Here is a 17,646-nt window from a genome sequence, read left to right on the forward strand (position 1 = left end):
GTATTACAACAAATAATACATATTTTCCTTGTACTCTTCTGCCTGGCTTCGTAGCGCAGTGGTTATAACAAATCGTCCTTTAAGAAATATATATAAATACATTTTATTTAGTTAATCGTATTTCTATAATATTATTTTTAAATACATTTTTAGTCCATTGGATTAGATATTTCATACTAGGTAGGCCTTTTTACGTAAACTAATATTACATTTATTACGTCTTTCTAACAAAAATTTTAAAAGATTTTACAATATTTTAAATTTAGCTAACCTCAACCAACCAACCAATCTCACGATATCACTGTTGTAATATATAAACCTAACCTAACCCCTCGTTAATACAATAAAATACTGGTGAAATACTTGAAGTACCACAATATCATGTTAGAAAATTATTGAAAACCATGTTAGGAATTTTAAATAAAACGTTTTGATTTTTAACTATAATTTTTCAGAAAATTGGCACTCCAGTATTACCGAAAATTATTAAGTACTACACGCATTATTTTATCGCAATTATGTTACAATTAATAACAAGTTAAAGTAAAAACATTAATCTTTTATAATCATGCTTTTGAAGACGTCAGTATGTTTATTCTTAACACGAATTGCTGAGAACTACGCACTCCCGTTTTACACCTCGTTTACTAAGTGTTAAACATACATAAAAGTCTCTTAACTGCTATTATCAACTCGATCATCAGCCTTAATTAGTTTAATAGAGCATTAATTCTTAAAACTGTAACGCACCTTTAATTGGGCCCACCTCTGTGCTGCCGTAATATTCTTGATAACAACTTTCAATGTAGGTACATATTCCGTTTTTCTGAATGGCGAACACGGTTTTGTATCCTAGATACGTGACAATGCAAGACACGCGCCGCTCGCGTTGCTAAGGGCTTCTAGTCTACGGCGCAGCTCAAGTCAACTGTCGTGTCAGGAATTTGGAGCGTGAAAAAATCAAATCATGTATTGATAGATGTGTGTTAGTAAAAGTTCGTAAGCCGACCCATAACTGCCTGCTGTCATAAAATAAGTCTGTAAATAAAATCATTTTTTTATACTTTTGATCGACTAGAATCTTCACATTTGACATTATTACAGCAGATGTATGTCCAAATGTTCTTGAAAAATTAGATTATTTTAGCTGCTCTATAAATAGGCCTATGTGGATATTAATTATTTTTGTTTATTTATGTACATATATTTACTTACATAAAACCGCAAGCGGGAGTTTATGGGTATGTCCCCAATGGGTTTTGGAGGCGTTTAAAGGCTTCTAACAAGTGTAACATTGAAGGCGAAGTCCCCTACGTGTGGAGGTAATGAATGAAACCCCCAACGAGTGGAAGCTAAGGGGTGAAGCTTCAAAAGAGTTGAGGTTCAAATAAGCACAGTTTTAATTATACACATGTGTTCTGCCATACATGTGTTCAGAGGTAACAGCAATGCCATGTTTTCTCGTAAGTTTGTTTGAATTGTCAGGTATTCACTTTAGTGTTTTAGTATAACTACGAACATAAAAACCTAGTGGTTTTTTTTTCGTTTCTATACAATGTTTGTTTAATTAGTTTAGTTAGTTTTAGTATGAGTTTCTTATGGAGATAATTGTGGAATGGAAATCATTTTCCTAATTAGGCCCTCGTCCTCGGTTTCCAACACAACTTCTCATTATAAAACGTGCTTCAATACTCCTTCAAAGTACGTATTGTTAAGAAGCTTTGAAAAAAGTGGCTTTCAGGATTTCCAAAACACGTTATTTTTTATTATAATAATTATTAAGCTTTATTTTTGTTCGCATGCTGATAAGTATCGTTCTGACCAATTTTTTTTTCCCCCTCACTAAGTGCCCAGAAACTCGTTAAGACCCAAAATTGGAGGAGGAAGGAGGGGGAGGGGGGAAAAGAAAGAAACCTTGTAATTCTTCTTCTTTTTTAACATCTGAAGCGACTCCGGCGCAGAGCTACCAAGTTGCGCAAGCTTCTTTGCTCTTCCCGGCCGCGTCTTTGCAAACTAATTCTCGTCGGGAAGTTTCTCCTTCCCCCTTCTCCTTCCAGTCCGTCGGACGGCTGGAGGGATGATGGTGCGGGGAGGGGGGGGGGGGTTGTGCGTGTGACGTAGTTCTCATTTGTCGTTCGACTCGGCAACTTCTAAATCACTGCGCGCTGACGTCCCGTTGCCGGGGAGGATTGTCCGTCCCTCCACCCCCTGCCCCCTCCCTCATCAACACTTTCCCCGGCCTCCGTAATTAGACACTCGCACGCGCTACACTTCGGCAGCTCGTCGAGAGATGATTTGTTGGAATTTATTACGGAAATCGAGTTAAGGGCCGCCGACTCACCCCGCCGCGGGCACAAACTAATTATCGCGTGTTGCGGCGGTGAGTGGCAGGCGTGGTGGGGGGGGGGAGGCGGGGGAGCTGTTGGCATGCCTGGAGGATCGCGGTTCTCGTTTACTTGGACCGGGAAGGCGCCGTGGAGCGTCTCTGCCGAGTTCCCGCAGCAGTGAGCCACTTCGCCCTCTGCGCTCTACGTATTTTTTTATTTTTTGTAACGGAACAGAAATATTCATGTAACATTACAGATTTTTTTTTTTGACGTGACAACGTCTGATAAATCGATGAACGCCGGCTGCACGCACGAAAAAGAGTCCGTCCCGTTACGCACATTGTCCCACTACGATGTGTCCCGTTACGCTCATTGTCTTCCGCGGAAACCAGGCACTCGTTAATACATATTTCCCTTTGTTTATCGCGAGGGGCGTTATTATTTAATGAATTATAAATAAAATCTCGTGCCCGGGGCCACAATTGCATATCATTTTGAGCACTGGAAGACATAATAACGTAAATATTTTCTCCAAGAATTTTAATCTCGGCCCCAGCGCACCACGAGCGTCTGGGTTGGAGATTAAAGCCGAGATTCTTTCTTAAACTTACTAATACTTAATTTATTAACTGCAAGGGCATTTTTATTAAATTCTACGTTGAATTTCACGACGAACAAACTTGGCCGTTAAATGTGTAATTGCGAAAAAGCGTAAAACATTCTCGACGATCTTGAAGTTAGTATAAACATGGCGGCCGACTAGCAGCTGACAATATATTTTAAATTGCCCGCCTACCACTATAACAAATAAACATGGCGGACTACATACGTTTTTAAAACTTCCAAGTCACAAAACAAAATTTTTATAAATATATATACAACTTCTGAAACTTGTTATGACGTTGTCACGTTAACTATCGTCCGTAAACTGACTTTACAGACAACCAATTTTTTTTTGTAAATTAAATTTGTTCCTTTACCATGAAAGCAGCTGTATCGGTACAAAGTAGTGTTCGAGTAATACTGGGTTCGGATTCCCACCTCCAATAGTTGAAGTGAACTGCGCACCTTAATTCGCAAAATTAAATTTTAAAAAAAACGTAATTCCAATTATTGAATATTCGATATTCCTTTCTATGGTTTCAAAAAAAAAGTATTCTTGATTGAAACATCAATTTTAAAATGAAATTATGCGTCAATTTTAGTAAGAAATTCTCAGCATTATCTCGAAAAACTTATCGCATGTTTGCACAAATAAACCTAGCCATGTGTTGTACAAAGTTAAAAATGGTTTACAAAGGAATCTTTTGTAAAAGTAGAGAAAAAAAAATTCCTGCGTGGATACGGATGAAGATGGTTGGCGGTTAATGAACGCTCCGAATTACATGCAGGTTTATACGGTTAGTTTCTGCTCGGCAGAGATGGCATGTCAGAGGCGGATACACTCAGCATCGCAGTTCTAGGTCACAGGAAGGGACCAACCACCGCCTGCAATAAGGAACCATCCCGGTAGTGACGTATACTCTACATGACGTCACAAACTTGCAACAAGCGTGTCCTTGTTATGGTGAATGTTCTGAATTAAGATGCTGTTAAACGTGGGCCAAAAAAAAACTTTTAAAATTTTGTGCAGCATCACGTTGTATGTGGCTTTTTAAAGCAAAATCCTTTATAGGAACCGTGTGCAGAAATTACGGGTTAGGTATTTTACCATTATTTTTGTTAATGTGGACGCATTTAAATGTCTAAATGTATTGAATTTAACCTACATTTACATAAAGAGCGTGCGTAGAATTTAATTTGTGGGGAGGGGATGGAGAACAGAAACATTTTGCCCGCTGTTTCCTTTCAAAATGTTTCCTTTTGTTGCGAACAATAATTTTTTTGGGACTTCGGGGAAGTGGGGATATACCTACTATCTCCCCCTCCCCCTTTTTTTCCTGCGTACGCTCATGATTTACATACAAACATCTTCTTTTGACGTCGTTTTAACCGACGGAGAATGTTTTTATTGTACCTAACATTACATGTGTTTACTTTTGTTTCGGGTTTTGGTGTAATTTTTTCCCCCTTTATTCATAATTTTTATTGTCATGAAACAACGTACAATTATGTACTTAAGTCTAAATTTTTCTCGTAAAAATAAAAATGTGCTTTGTAGGATTACTCATGCCATTTATATCACATTTCAACTACGAATAAATAGTAGAAGTGGTAAAGTGCAAATTAGCTTTCAGGAGTTCTGGGAATTGTTTGTTAATAAATTTAGATGCTTTGATAGTGCTGTGTGTTTATGAGTCACTCCTTACATTAAACTGAAATTTTCGTTTAAATTCCAACATACAAATAAAGATAAAATTTATGCATCAGAACCTCGCAAATGCTTCAAGTGTTTTGTTACTTTTTAACAATATTTATTACATTACAAATTTGTATTTTAAAATATGTTATAAATTTATTCAAGATAAAAAATAACCTGTGTTGACTAAAGATAGTGCCGAATATAATTTTATTTTGTTTAGTATGTTCACATCATGGAGTTGCTCTAAAAACGTTACGGCGCAATGCATTTAAATCGTAATTCCTGTGCTATTGTGGATTTTACTTCGTAATATACTATTTTATCCCTTATGATTACACATTACCAACTACAGCAGCATTAATTTATTTAAGGCTTGAACAATCAAGGTAAACATGCCCGTTTGTAGCCAGACCTCTGTCTTCTTTGTGTGTGTGTGTGTGTGTGTCCATGGGTAAATGCTTAAATTGATTGTGTCTGGGTCAACTAATCAAGGGACTCTGATACAGTTTCAAAAAAGTGGAGCAGCGACATATGTCAATACACGTTTCGTCAGTTCCGATCGCAAAGAATGTCTTCTCCTTTAGACCAAAGAGTATTATTTTTATTATTATTCAGCACAGCTTGCGCGCAGTATCAGGTCCAACCACAGATAATGCCGATGGCTGGTGCTCGCAGCGGTGGCATCTAGTGGCGAGCGTGGAAACTACGTCGCGAGCTGCGAAGGGGGAGAGGGGAAATAGATCGGTGGTAACGACCGCGCAGGGCCGCAGAAGAATTCCGAAATTTATCGCGGGTGCTCCGCGCGGTAAAGAATTCCGCCCTGCGGCGGGGGAAAAAAAAAAAAAATACCCTTCCTTGATCCCAGCGGCTTCCGCGCATTCCTTTCATGAGCCGAGGGAGGGTTAGGGGCGGGAGGGGCGGGAGACAGCCTCGTCATCTCTTGATCGCGTCACTCGGAACAAGAGCGCCACCTTCGCTCCCACAAGTCCCTGCGATCCGTACCACGTCGGAGGTCTGGCAACCTCTCTCTCCCCACCACCCAGACCCTTGCCCCGAGAGAACTGCATTTTCTCTCCTCGTGACCTCGCCTGTCAGCGTCAGTCACAAACCTCCCCGACACACATTAATCACGAGGGGGCAACACGAAAAGGGGAGCAGACACCCCCCCTTTCCCTTCTCCATCCCCAACAACCATCCCAGTTGCCCCTTTCACCCGCGAACTTTCTGATAAGCATTCTGGCGGGGCCCTTTTGTGCCCGGAGCTCGCGCCTAGCCGGGTTAAGCAAAACACATCTTCACTTCCTTCCTCCCTCCCCCTTCCTTTCCTCCCCTGCACATCCGACCATACTTCATCATTTCTTCCCCCCCACTCCTCGTGCGAGCCGCGTGTGAGCCGCATGTGAATGGCGCGGAGGGGCGGAACACACAGCCCTAGTTCTCCGGGGGTACCCCAGACACCGCCTCGGCCGACATCGTGCGGCGACGACGCCCTCTGAGGGCTGAGACCGCTGCGTCCGCGCCCGGCGGGGCTAGCGACTCCGCGCGCGATCTGCCGTCCCTTCATCTGCAAGAGTATTATCATCCGAATACCAGCCTAATGGATCCCTCGGCTAAGTGCATTGCTTCCGAGTTCTCCCGAGGGATGCGTCGGCATCCCTACATGCGTCCACTAACTCGAGATGCGACGCTCGCATCCGCTGATGCGTCCCTACGTCCGTCATCTTCGGAATTATGTTTTATTTGGTTTGTACATAATATTACTCCGGTTTTTTTTTGCAAAATAATTTTTTAAACGTTACAAGCGTAAGTGATAACTTAAATGGATTAACGTTAAGAACACTGGGTATTTGATCTTCATTTAAAATATTTTAAATATTTTGAAATTCATGTCTAACTTTTTTTTTTATATTTTGATCGCTAACATTTATAACATCCACGCGCTACGCTTTTTTTTTTTTAAGTTGGTCTTGTTATTTACGTTTCGCTGAATCTTCGTAGGTAATCACGACTCGAGATGGCTACTCGCACGTCAGTACGACCAACTGCCGACAGGTGGTGCTGGCAGTAAAAGTATTCGGACCCAGCGCACACTAGTGTTACAGCTCGTGTGCGTACCTCCCCGTCTCTGCGGTGGTTAGGTTCCCCGCTAGCCGCGCCCACAGCCGGTCTGGCCAACCAAGACACGCTTCAGGCCTTCCGCCAATCGTGGTCGAACCCATGACTGCGCATTGAATAGCCCTGCATGACTACTGCGCCGGGACGTCGGGCCTCCAGTAGTCATCGCCCTGGAATGAAGATGGCGTGGCAAGAGGCAGGCGGGAATGAAGGTCAGTAGTGTTAAAGTTGGTTCTTAAAATATATAAAACCATTTTTTTTAAGAAGGCATTTATTTAGTTAATTTTATATTAACTACAACATATTATTTTGAAAGAAGTATGAAAAAAAACATTACTATTGTTTTTTTTGTAAAAACAAAAGCATAGAGATTACACTAATAAGAAAGAGGTTTCATAACAACATAATGTGTACATTAACAAGTAGATCGTTTCCACGAGGAAGTCTGCAATCTAGAAGCCAACTGAGTCACTCAGACCTCCAAAGCCCTAAGACCTAGATTTGTTAAAGTGATCGAGTTCTGCCTTAGCAAGGCGTGTAAAGACACTGCAATATTTTTTTTTTCATGTGTAACATCTTAGCTCTCGGCATACGGCATTTGGTAGGAGTAATTACGTTAATTGCGACGGAAGTCGCATGGAACGGAAATGTGTAACCACGGTGCTGCCATCTGTGACGGATGGCATGAATTAAAGTTCGCAAAGCCAAAATGAAACTTTAAACTGTTTAGTGAATTTTGACAAGGGCAGTGTTTTAATAAAATTCATTGTCGAAAATTAGGTCCTAAGCCGGGGTTTCGTATTTTTCCAAGTCGTTTCATTTTATATAATTTAAAATTCCTGTCTGCAAATAAAATTATTCAATATACGACGTAGCTGCTCCGGCAGCGAATTCTAGCGGCGGGAGCGAAAACGTCGTGTGATTCACTTAATAAATGTGGTTGAAAACATAATTTGCGTATATTTATCACGCTTGGCATAATTTTTTAAAGAATTCTACGTTAAATTTCGTCGAGTGTGTATGCGACATGAGTAAACAAGAATTCGCTCATTACCGAGGTTAGATGTTAACACATCTCTGGCGAACACTGAAAGATTCACTCTATTTATTTATTTATTTTTTTTAATTTTTCGCCCGTGAGGATTAAACTTGTAATGCGGGTTGAAAACGCGGGAAAGTCAGTTGCCGGAATGGCTTTGGAAAGGGAAAGGTCTGACGAGATGAAATAAAAAAAAAAAGCATTTATTTGTTTTGGTTTTTCGACCGCAAGCCGGCGGACACGCGCAGTCACTTCATGTCCACCGGGGATGCCGCCCCCCTCCCCCCTTTTCACTCTCTAGTCGCGGCCTAGTTGTGTTTACTCTTTTGTCTTCTCCTTTCGTTCCGCGCTCTTCCCACTCTCTCCTGATCTCCCCCCCCCCCCCCCTTCCCAACTCGACGTTCGGTCCGGACAGCTTCCTCTGTCTCATTAAACTTGGACAGGCCGCAGTCTTCCGCGGGCCAACTTCAGGCCGACTTCCCCGCGCCTCGCCCTCGCGGCAGAAACTTCCACTGTGCGCTCTCTCCGCGGAGATGAAACACTCGTAGATCATATTCAGAGCTCGAGCTATTCCGGAGCTGCTGCTCGGTACAAAAATAAATAAATAAATAAAGATATCCCAAAGTCGCCCAAAGACAATATTACGATTTTTTAAAAACTTGTTTTGGGAAGCATCGCGACCCGTGCTTTTCCTCTCGGAACAAAAAAAAAAGCGTAACTGAAGCACAGAAAATAATCATGCTCTCAACTTCTTAAGTAAAAGCAGTTTCGTAATTTATAACGAGATAAAGGATAGGGTATTTTTCTTTCGAAACTCGAACCCAAAATTAAAACGCGCTGACTTGAAAACCGATCAAGCAACAAACCATCCTAATTTCATAAAATTACGTTACTGCAAATATTTCAATTTAGAGAGTAAACAAAATTAAGCGTCACATAAATACTGTGACTTACTATGACAAACATTTTTAACGCGATAATAAAAACAGATTTGGTTGAGGAAACGGTTTAAATAAATCATTATATCTTATGAGGTCTCAAATGATAATTAAAACAAAAGATATGTGCTCTCCTTTGGACCAAGCGAAACACTTAAATAACTTTCAAGGTGGAGAAAGTAAATAAAAATAAATATTTTATTGTGTCATTTGGAAAATTACATAAAATTTTCAGCAAAAATAAATCCTAATTACTTTAAAGCCTGTGACTCGGATATATTTTTACATTACGAGCGTGTGATCATTGAATTACTTTCAAAGTCAGACTGTGCGGCTCTTTCAAATACTTGACTGTGCGACTCTTTCAAAGACCGGCTGTGACTCTTCGTGTTTACGAGGAAGCGAGACTTAAGTGTTATTCTTTCTAATTTCACGAAAACCATGGACGCCAGCTACCTTCCTTCGCTTTTGTGCCTTTCGCAACGGACGGCGGGGTTTTATAATATTTCCTCGTGAAGGGAAGTTCATTAGCAGTTCGTCGGCACCGCCCCTGGCCTATCCGACTCGGCGCGGTGCGCGTGGCAGTACTACAGTGCTTCCGGCGGGCGTTGGTTTTAATTAGCAACATTCGGTCCGCGACCCCCGGTTCCTGGATCTCGTCGCAGGCACGATGAGGTTTACCAGCAAGTTATGTACACTAAATCACGTAAGACCTTCTGCAGGGGCTGAACGTATTCTTCACGGACAGCATAATAATTAATTTTTAAAAAAAATTGCGCGTGCCTAGTTTATCCTGGACTGTCGATATTCTAAAAAAATTTTAACGTGACAACGTCTAATAAATCGATGAACGCCGGCTACACGCACGAAAAAGTGTCCCGTAACGCACATTGACCCGTTACGCTGTGCCCCGTTACGCTCATTGTACGCTTGCGCCGCATCCATCACTCATCCACTCGATTGGAACAACCATCGATTTGACTGTTTCGAGGCACATTAAACTTGAAACACTCCCATTCGTTTCCTACTTTTCCTATCGTCGTCCTATCGTTAACAGAATAACAGAGATTGGAAGAAGTTAAATAGCGAGTATGTATAAAAGTTATAGTTAAAATAATATGTTCGTTAAAGTAATAAACATATTTGAATTAATGAGTGCAAATAAAAGTAAATTTATCAATTAAATTGTAGATTTAATTTCACTCCTTTGTATCCATACACAAATAGTGATAATTCAATAAAAATTATTCAATTTTATTCATAAAAGTATGCAATCATTTCATCAATGTTTTGCTATGACGTTGTCACGTTAAACTATCGTCCGTAAACCGACTTTACAGACAACCAATTTTTTTTCATAAGTTCTTGGAAATTTCAGACCGTCTCACTCAGTTTTCAGTACAGAGTAGCCACATGCGCCAGTCGCGCTTCACAAATTAACCACGTGGTTTATTGGCACAAAGAAAATTTTATGTGTGCTTTCATTATAAAAAGATTTAAATTTTTATATTTTTTATCTTTTTAAAACTAATAAAATAGTGTCTATTGACAGTATAATTACATTTGCATTCATTTAGGAAACATTAATTCAATTCTAAATGCCAATTATTTCACATGATTAACTATATGTAGCATCCTGTCACTACTAATTTCAGGCATTCCATTAAATCATGTGCTATTCTCGAACAAAACCAAAATTTTATTGTTAATTTTCGAAAAATAAAAGGATGTTGACAAAGGTTTTTGAAACCAAGATTGCAACTTTCGGTTCTGTCTCCTCAGAAGTAAAAGTTAAATTATGTTTTAGACACAATACAACAAGAAGATGCAAAATTTACTAAACTGTCATTTAAATTTTACTTTATCATCATGCCTTTTTTTATGACCTTACAAAAACGTAATTTTTCTGAAGCATTACCAAGTTGTGTTTGGAACGTTTGTGCTCTGTGGGCTGTACCAGGCAACAGTGCGCCCGAAGCAAGGACAGCGCTAGTGTGTTGGAAGGAGAGAGCGAACGTCCATCACACTGCACCCGGCACACTGCGAACCAAGGCTGTGAAAGTGCCGAGTGTGTTTACTCTCGCCCCTTGCCGCCACACATCCCCGCACAAGCGCTGCGAGAAGCGGGTTGCGTTAGTCCCTGACAGTCCCTCCTGAATCTGCGACTATTCGGGCTGACTGCACGGACCGTCGAACCACTTCAGGCGAACAGGTTTACCAACGCGATAGCATACGGGTATACGGCCACACCACAGTTGGCATAAAGTGTGTTCAACTCCAAAACCGATTTTCTACTGACATGGAATGAATGTGTTATAGATTCTATTTATTTGAGGAAGTGTACCTCTGTTAGAGAATTACCGTCATCATCGGTTTAAAAACAATAAAATATTTACATGTTCGCCTTTTTGTTGTAGTCTGTAATCTATTACTCGAACTTGTACCAGGAACATTCTCCATCTTGCGTTTTTTTTTTTTCGTTTTTCGCAAAGGACAGATTATACTCTCAAAAATCAACAGCAATCAGAGGAGCTGTCGTTCTGAACTTCTCTGCTGACCTGTTTAGGTCGAATGACAAAAGGCCTCGAACGAAACATGTTCAGACTGTGTGTAACCGCACGCAAAAGTTGAACACCTGAAGCAGTTTAGTCCCGTGTGACCGCACCCTAAACGTCTGTGTTGTAACACCAGCTAAAAGTTTGACACTTCTCGAAAGTAGTCCCAACGATACACTTATTCTTCCGCCACTGTCGTTCTGAGAACAGTGTTTGTAAACAAAAATCACGAGATGCTATGATGCTATGAAGTATGTGTATCAGTGTAATCAAAAACCGTAATACGACAGATTATCTTGTAGCTTTATAGAAAATAATCATATTATAGATTATGTATGTTTACTTAAAAACTACTCTGGATATAATCCTTTTTATAAGGTTTGCAAGAGTAGTTTATTTATATTTATTGCACACATGATTATATTTTTAACACACACATATATATATATTATATAATATAATACAGTTTATATTATATAATAATTCATATCCTTTTAGCTTGCTTATACAGGTTTCCAGGGCGTTATTCTGTCATAATTCTTATTCTTATTTTCAAAGAGAGATCTGGTGTATATTTTTAATTCTCTTATTCTTAATTAATTCTTTTCAGTTCATTTATCTAATTTGATATAATATTCCGGCTGTTCGATTACACTATACACAAGAAGAACAGCCAAAGAAACTTGTGTAGGAGATTCAAAGAGTTATTTTATTTTTCTGTAGTAAGTTATTCCGTATCGGAAAGCAGATCTTCCATCAGAGATTGTTCGTGCATCCAACTATCGAAACGCTCCAGTCTCTTGGATACTTCAAAGGTGTAATTTCTCCATATGTCATAAGTCTTCTTATCTCTCACAATTTGATTAATATCCTTAATATCAACATCCTCCATAGCCATCTTCCTTGTGTACTTGTTTCGTATGTCTTCTATTTTAACGCAATCATTTAGAACATGCTCTACTGTGTCTTCTTCCATGCACACAGGGCACATAGGGCTTTCCACTAAGTTAAAAGAGTTTAATTTGTGTTTAAAATTCCCGTGACCTGTTAGGAATTGTGAAGTGTAGTGGTCAGTACTTATCCATGAAAATTTCATCCGTTCTTCTATTGAAGGGAATATATTGTGTGTATGCCTTCCCTTGTCAGAGTTTCGCCACCTTTCTTGCCAGATTTCAATATTTTCTATGTGAATTCTGCGATATTTTGAAGCAGTGTATTCCTTGTTCATCTTTAATATCACAACTTTTGCTCTTTCTTGTATTAGTAGGTCTATAGGTAAGGCTCCAGCGATAACCTGCAGTGCTTCTAAAGACGTAGTTCTGTAGCTTTTTGTTACAGCAATTAGAGCTGTTCGTTGGGATGAGTTTAACCTTCTTCTTACATGTGAATTGCGTAGTAGTTCATACCAGACTGAGCAAGCATAGGTAAGTATGCCCAGGTATACTCCATTGTACAGTGTTGTCATAGTATTAGTGCTCAATCCTACATTTGTAGGTTTATGACTCCTTATTTTTTGCATTAACAGTAGGGCCTTTTGTGATGCTTCTTGTATGTGTTCTTGGTATCCTGTTCCCGTTGTGATTTGTACCCCTAGATACTTAACTTTTTGTTTTATCTTCACTATTCGTTCTTGAAATCTTATTAAAGGTGGTCTGTCTTTATGTAATTTTCCCTTTAGTAATACGCCTTCAGTTTTTTCAGATGATATAAGAAGTCGGACACTGCTTGCCCAGGTGTTGATAGAGCGTAGAATAATTTCTGCTGTCTGCTCTAATTCGTAGCGTGAAGTAGCGGGTATAATGAGCAAGCCATCATCTGCATAGCCATATATAATGTTATTTACTGGTAACTCAATTTTCAGAAGCTCATCAAATATTATATTCCATAGTAGCGGACCAAGGACTGAACCCTGAGGACAGCCCATGGAGAGCTTCTTTTCCACAACTATGTGGCCCAATCGACATTCACACTTTCTATCTTGCAGAAAGCCCCTTATGGCGGCATACAGGTTCTTAGGTGTGTTAAGATTCTTTAAGCGCCATAATACTTGAGGCCACCAAGCGTGGTCGAATGCTCCTGCTATATCTATCGTCACTCCAAGCACATATTTTTCTTGTAGGTTTTTAATATATTGATTTACATCGTATAGCGCTTTTTCTGTACTATACCCTCTTCTGAAGCCATACTGCTGTTTATCTATTCCCTGTATTACTTCCAAATAAGCTGTTAGTCTTGCATTAATGAGCCGCTCATAAATTTTTCCCATGTTAGGCAGCATAGTTAAAGGCCGGTATGACTTAGTTAATTTCGGGTCCTTAGCATTTCCCTTGTATATGATTTTGAGAACTCCTTCCTTCCATATTTTTGGAAATGTTCCTGAAGATAAGCATAAATTATACAGATGTAACAGTACTTCCTTAATTCGAGGGTAAGCTCGCCAAATTAACTCAGTTGTTATATTATCTTTACCTGGTGCTTTTCGTGGTTTTAACTCTTTAATGATCTTGTCAAGCTCTTGGATGGTGAAAGAAACTGTGTCTTCTGTATCAGGCAGTTCTTTCATCGCTTCTCTCTTCATCTTTTGAATATTCGTATCTTCATCTGGGTTGTCATTAGGTAGTAAATCATGTAGAATAGTTTCCAAATTTTCTGTAATGTCAGTAATTTGTCTATTTGCCATCATCATCCCAGGGATTTCAAAAGAACTTCGTACTTTGCCAGCCATCACCTTGTACACATATCCCCAAGGGTCCATATTCCCCTTGTTAAGGACAAGTTTTTCCCAGTATACCTTCTTCTTTAATAAAATATCTTTCTTATATTTCTTTCTCCTTATTCTGTACTGTTGTAAAATTAAAAGTTTATAAAATCCATTTGCCGCTCTCTTCATGATTCTTCTTAGTCTTTCCAGATCTCTTCTAGTTTCTTCTAATTCAACATCCCACCAGGGATTTCCAGGAATAATTTTCGTTTGTTTCCTAAAGCATTTCTCACAGATATTCTGTAATATAATTGTTAATCTCATGGCGAGTGCTTCTGCGGAGTTATATACATCTTCTTCATGTGATAATTCATTTATTTTGCTTGTTATTAATTCATCAAACTTCTTCCAATCCGCGTTCTTATGTATGTACCGTGGACTTATTATTATGGGAGGCATCTCAGTTCTTTGCAATTGGATTTCATAAGTCATCAATCTGTGGTCACTTGAACTGTCCAGATGAATCTTCCATTCATTGACTCTTTCTTTCATGTTGTTATCAGTCAATGTCACATCAATGAAAGTCTCAGTATTAGTTGCTGGTGATAGATATGTTCCTGTTAATGGATCATCATTAATAACATATAGATCTCTTTCCATGATAAAATCGTTCATGATCTCACCTTTTTCGTCATTCACTGGTGAATTCCAAAAAGAAGATTTTGCATTTGTGTCTGCACCAATTATTATATTTTCATGTCCAATTGTATCCAATATTGAATTAAGCTTATCAATATGTACTTCAATAGGATCTGAGAATTGAAAATAGGATGAGATAACGTATATTTTCATCATCCTCATCTGCATGATCATGCAAACATGATGTTCATTAGAAATGCCGGAGAGTAACATCGTAGTTAGAGTTTCATTTCTAATCCAAATTGCCGATTTCGGATTATCTCCTATTGCATATATTAAACCATGGATTCCTGCAACTTGCCCACGTAATACATAGGGTTCTTGTAATAAGATCACATCAAGCTTCATTTTTTCTGCAATCTTATTTAATTCAGCACTGACAACAGCTGAACGTTGTGCGTTTAGTTGCCCTATTTTTATGTTATTTTCATATTTCACCATAATTAGTTCTTTCTATTTCTCTTTCGTAAGCTCTCTTATAGGCAGGGCAATCAGTGCTATCTACCCTATGCTCGTGTGGTTTATTCTCTCGTCTGCAATTTGCACACTTATTTCCTTCATTTTTCTTACTACATTCTGTATACTTATGCCCATCAAGTCCACATATAGAGCAGATAGTTTTGCTTTTACATTTATGTGCGGGGTGTCCGTAATTCTGACAGTTGAAACATCTAGTTATTGACACAAAATCCCTAATTTTACATGCAGAAAAACCAATATACATATGTGTTCTGCTTAGCAAGATATTCCTTATTTTAGGTGTGCATTCAATGACAAGGTGCACTGTTTCTTTATTATCCTTTCTGCCGCGTCTTGTTCGCACCATGAAACCAGCTCTGAACTCCTCCAGTGAGACTTCATCTGCGCTCAGATTCTGAGCAAATATTGTGCCAGCTATATCAGGGTTATCGAACTCCCTAGGCACGTCGTACATAATAACTTTCGGGCCCTGCTTTGTAGGGCGCTCAGTACGTAGTCCTAGTTTAGATATTTTCTCATCTTTTTGCAGTTTTTCAATCGTGCTGGAGTCTTGTGCTTCGATTATAATTCCTCCTTTCGAAATTTTCCTTATTCCTTTGAATTTCAGCCCATTCTTAATTGGATCAATGTTCTTTAAGATCTCTCTTTTGGTGGTGTCACTTGTTTGAGTTTCGTCACTTGGCAGGACAATCAGCAACTCCTTCTTCTGTTTAGGTATGATCTGTTGACGAGTAGTCCCTCCAATTTCAGCTGCACTTGTTACTTCCGCATACGTCTTCCTTATCACAGGGCCTTTACTTAATTCTATCCCCTTTATCACTCCGTTAAGCCGGGAATTGTCTATCAGAACCTTATCTAATAGGCCTTTTAGCTGTGTTACTCTGGGCAGAATATAGTTTGTAGATGCTTTGTTAACCTTAGATATCTCTGTGGTCGTGTAGGTGGTTAGCTCAATTATTAATTTTTCAGCACATGAAAGCACCTCCTGTTCATCCCATTTAGGGTTTATCACAAACTCTTCAGTCGATTCTTCCTTCTCAGCCGTAGTTTTGTCTTTCCTGAAGATTTCCCTTATCATCATTTTAACTATAGTAGGGTCTTGTTCACATATTATGGGACCAACAGATAGCAGCCATTTTCTTTCAGTTAAATTTGGTACTGGTTCCTTAGCCCAGTTTACTTTCTTATCCAGCAATTTGTCAACCAGTATGGTCACTCTCTTCAAGTCCAATCCTCTGTCCTTAGTGTAATCCGTCAAAAGGGTTTTCCTTTCGGACCAGTCTCCTTCTATTGGATGTTTAACTGCCTCTTGCAAATCTTCATGCCAATGCTTTCGATCCATCGTAGAACCAGCGGGCTCACACTGTCTAATCAGTACTATTGACTGTCTGGCATGCGTTAAAGCAGGAGGCTATCACCCCAAGCCAGCTGCCCTCTTAGCCGCTGTTGGTCTTATAGCAGCACACAGAAAAAAACCCGGCTGACTGATAGCCAACAGTCGTTGCCACCCACGGACCAACTTTGAGGTGGGGCAGTGCCCGATACCCTTTAACCTCTCTCCAAGAAAATTTCAATTCCAATTCCAATTCAATGCTCCCATTCACACCAAATCAGCAAAACAGAACGCAGTTGATTATGCAAACCTTTGCGTAAACAACCACGAACGCCCACTCAAGACAAGGTGCAAAATGGGGGGTTTAGCTCGAGGTATAGAGTATGAGCCCAGTGGGAGATACCCCGAGAAAACCGTAATACGACAATATGGGGAAAAAATTGGCCACTTATCATTAACGAAGCGCGAGGACACTTTACTGCAATGCTTTCAAGCTATTCTACACTATGCGCCGCTAGACGCCACTACTGTAATAGTTTCAAGCACGTAAATACGTGCGGGTACACTCCATGCCACCAGGTTCACTAACATCACTTGCCTTGTGTATTTCTTACCAGTTTTCCATATTGTTGCAGCGTGGGCGAACACTCGTGTTCTACCAAACTGCAAATCTGGCGGATGAACACCAGTTAACCCCAGGAATAAGAAAAAAATTTAAATAAATATATGCGTCAATATTATGGAGACAAGAGAGGTAAACGCAGATTCAAATTTAAATTCTTTAAATTTCTTTTATTTGCGTAGAGTTCATTAACAAAGACACAATAAGGATTTATAACGCGTGGCATAAGAGCCTCGTACATCAAACTCATTTAGATCAGAACTTACAATAGGTAATTAAATTGAGAGCACGTTGCTCGTAAATATAAAACTTTTAACAAATTCGTTATAAAGGAGGGGAAGAGGGAAGGAATGCTGGCCCATGCCGACGGCGAAGGTAAGCACATGCTTCATTGTCGCTATCACAAACTTTGCTGTAACTCGGGAAGGAGTGACACTGGAGACATCGCGCGAACCGCCCGTCCAACCGCCCCGCGCCGAGGGTCTCGCGGGGGGGGGGGGATGAGTGGAGGTGACCCTCCGGCACGCGGCCATAA

This window comes from Bacillus rossius (genome assembly GCF_032445375.1).
Source record: "Bacillus rossius redtenbacheri isolate Brsri chromosome 4 unlocalized genomic scaffold, Brsri_v3 Brsri_v3_scf4_2, whole genome shotgun sequence".
NCBI classification, from domain to species: Eukaryota; Metazoa; Arthropoda; class Insecta; order Phasmatodea; family Bacillidae; genus Bacillus; species Bacillus rossius.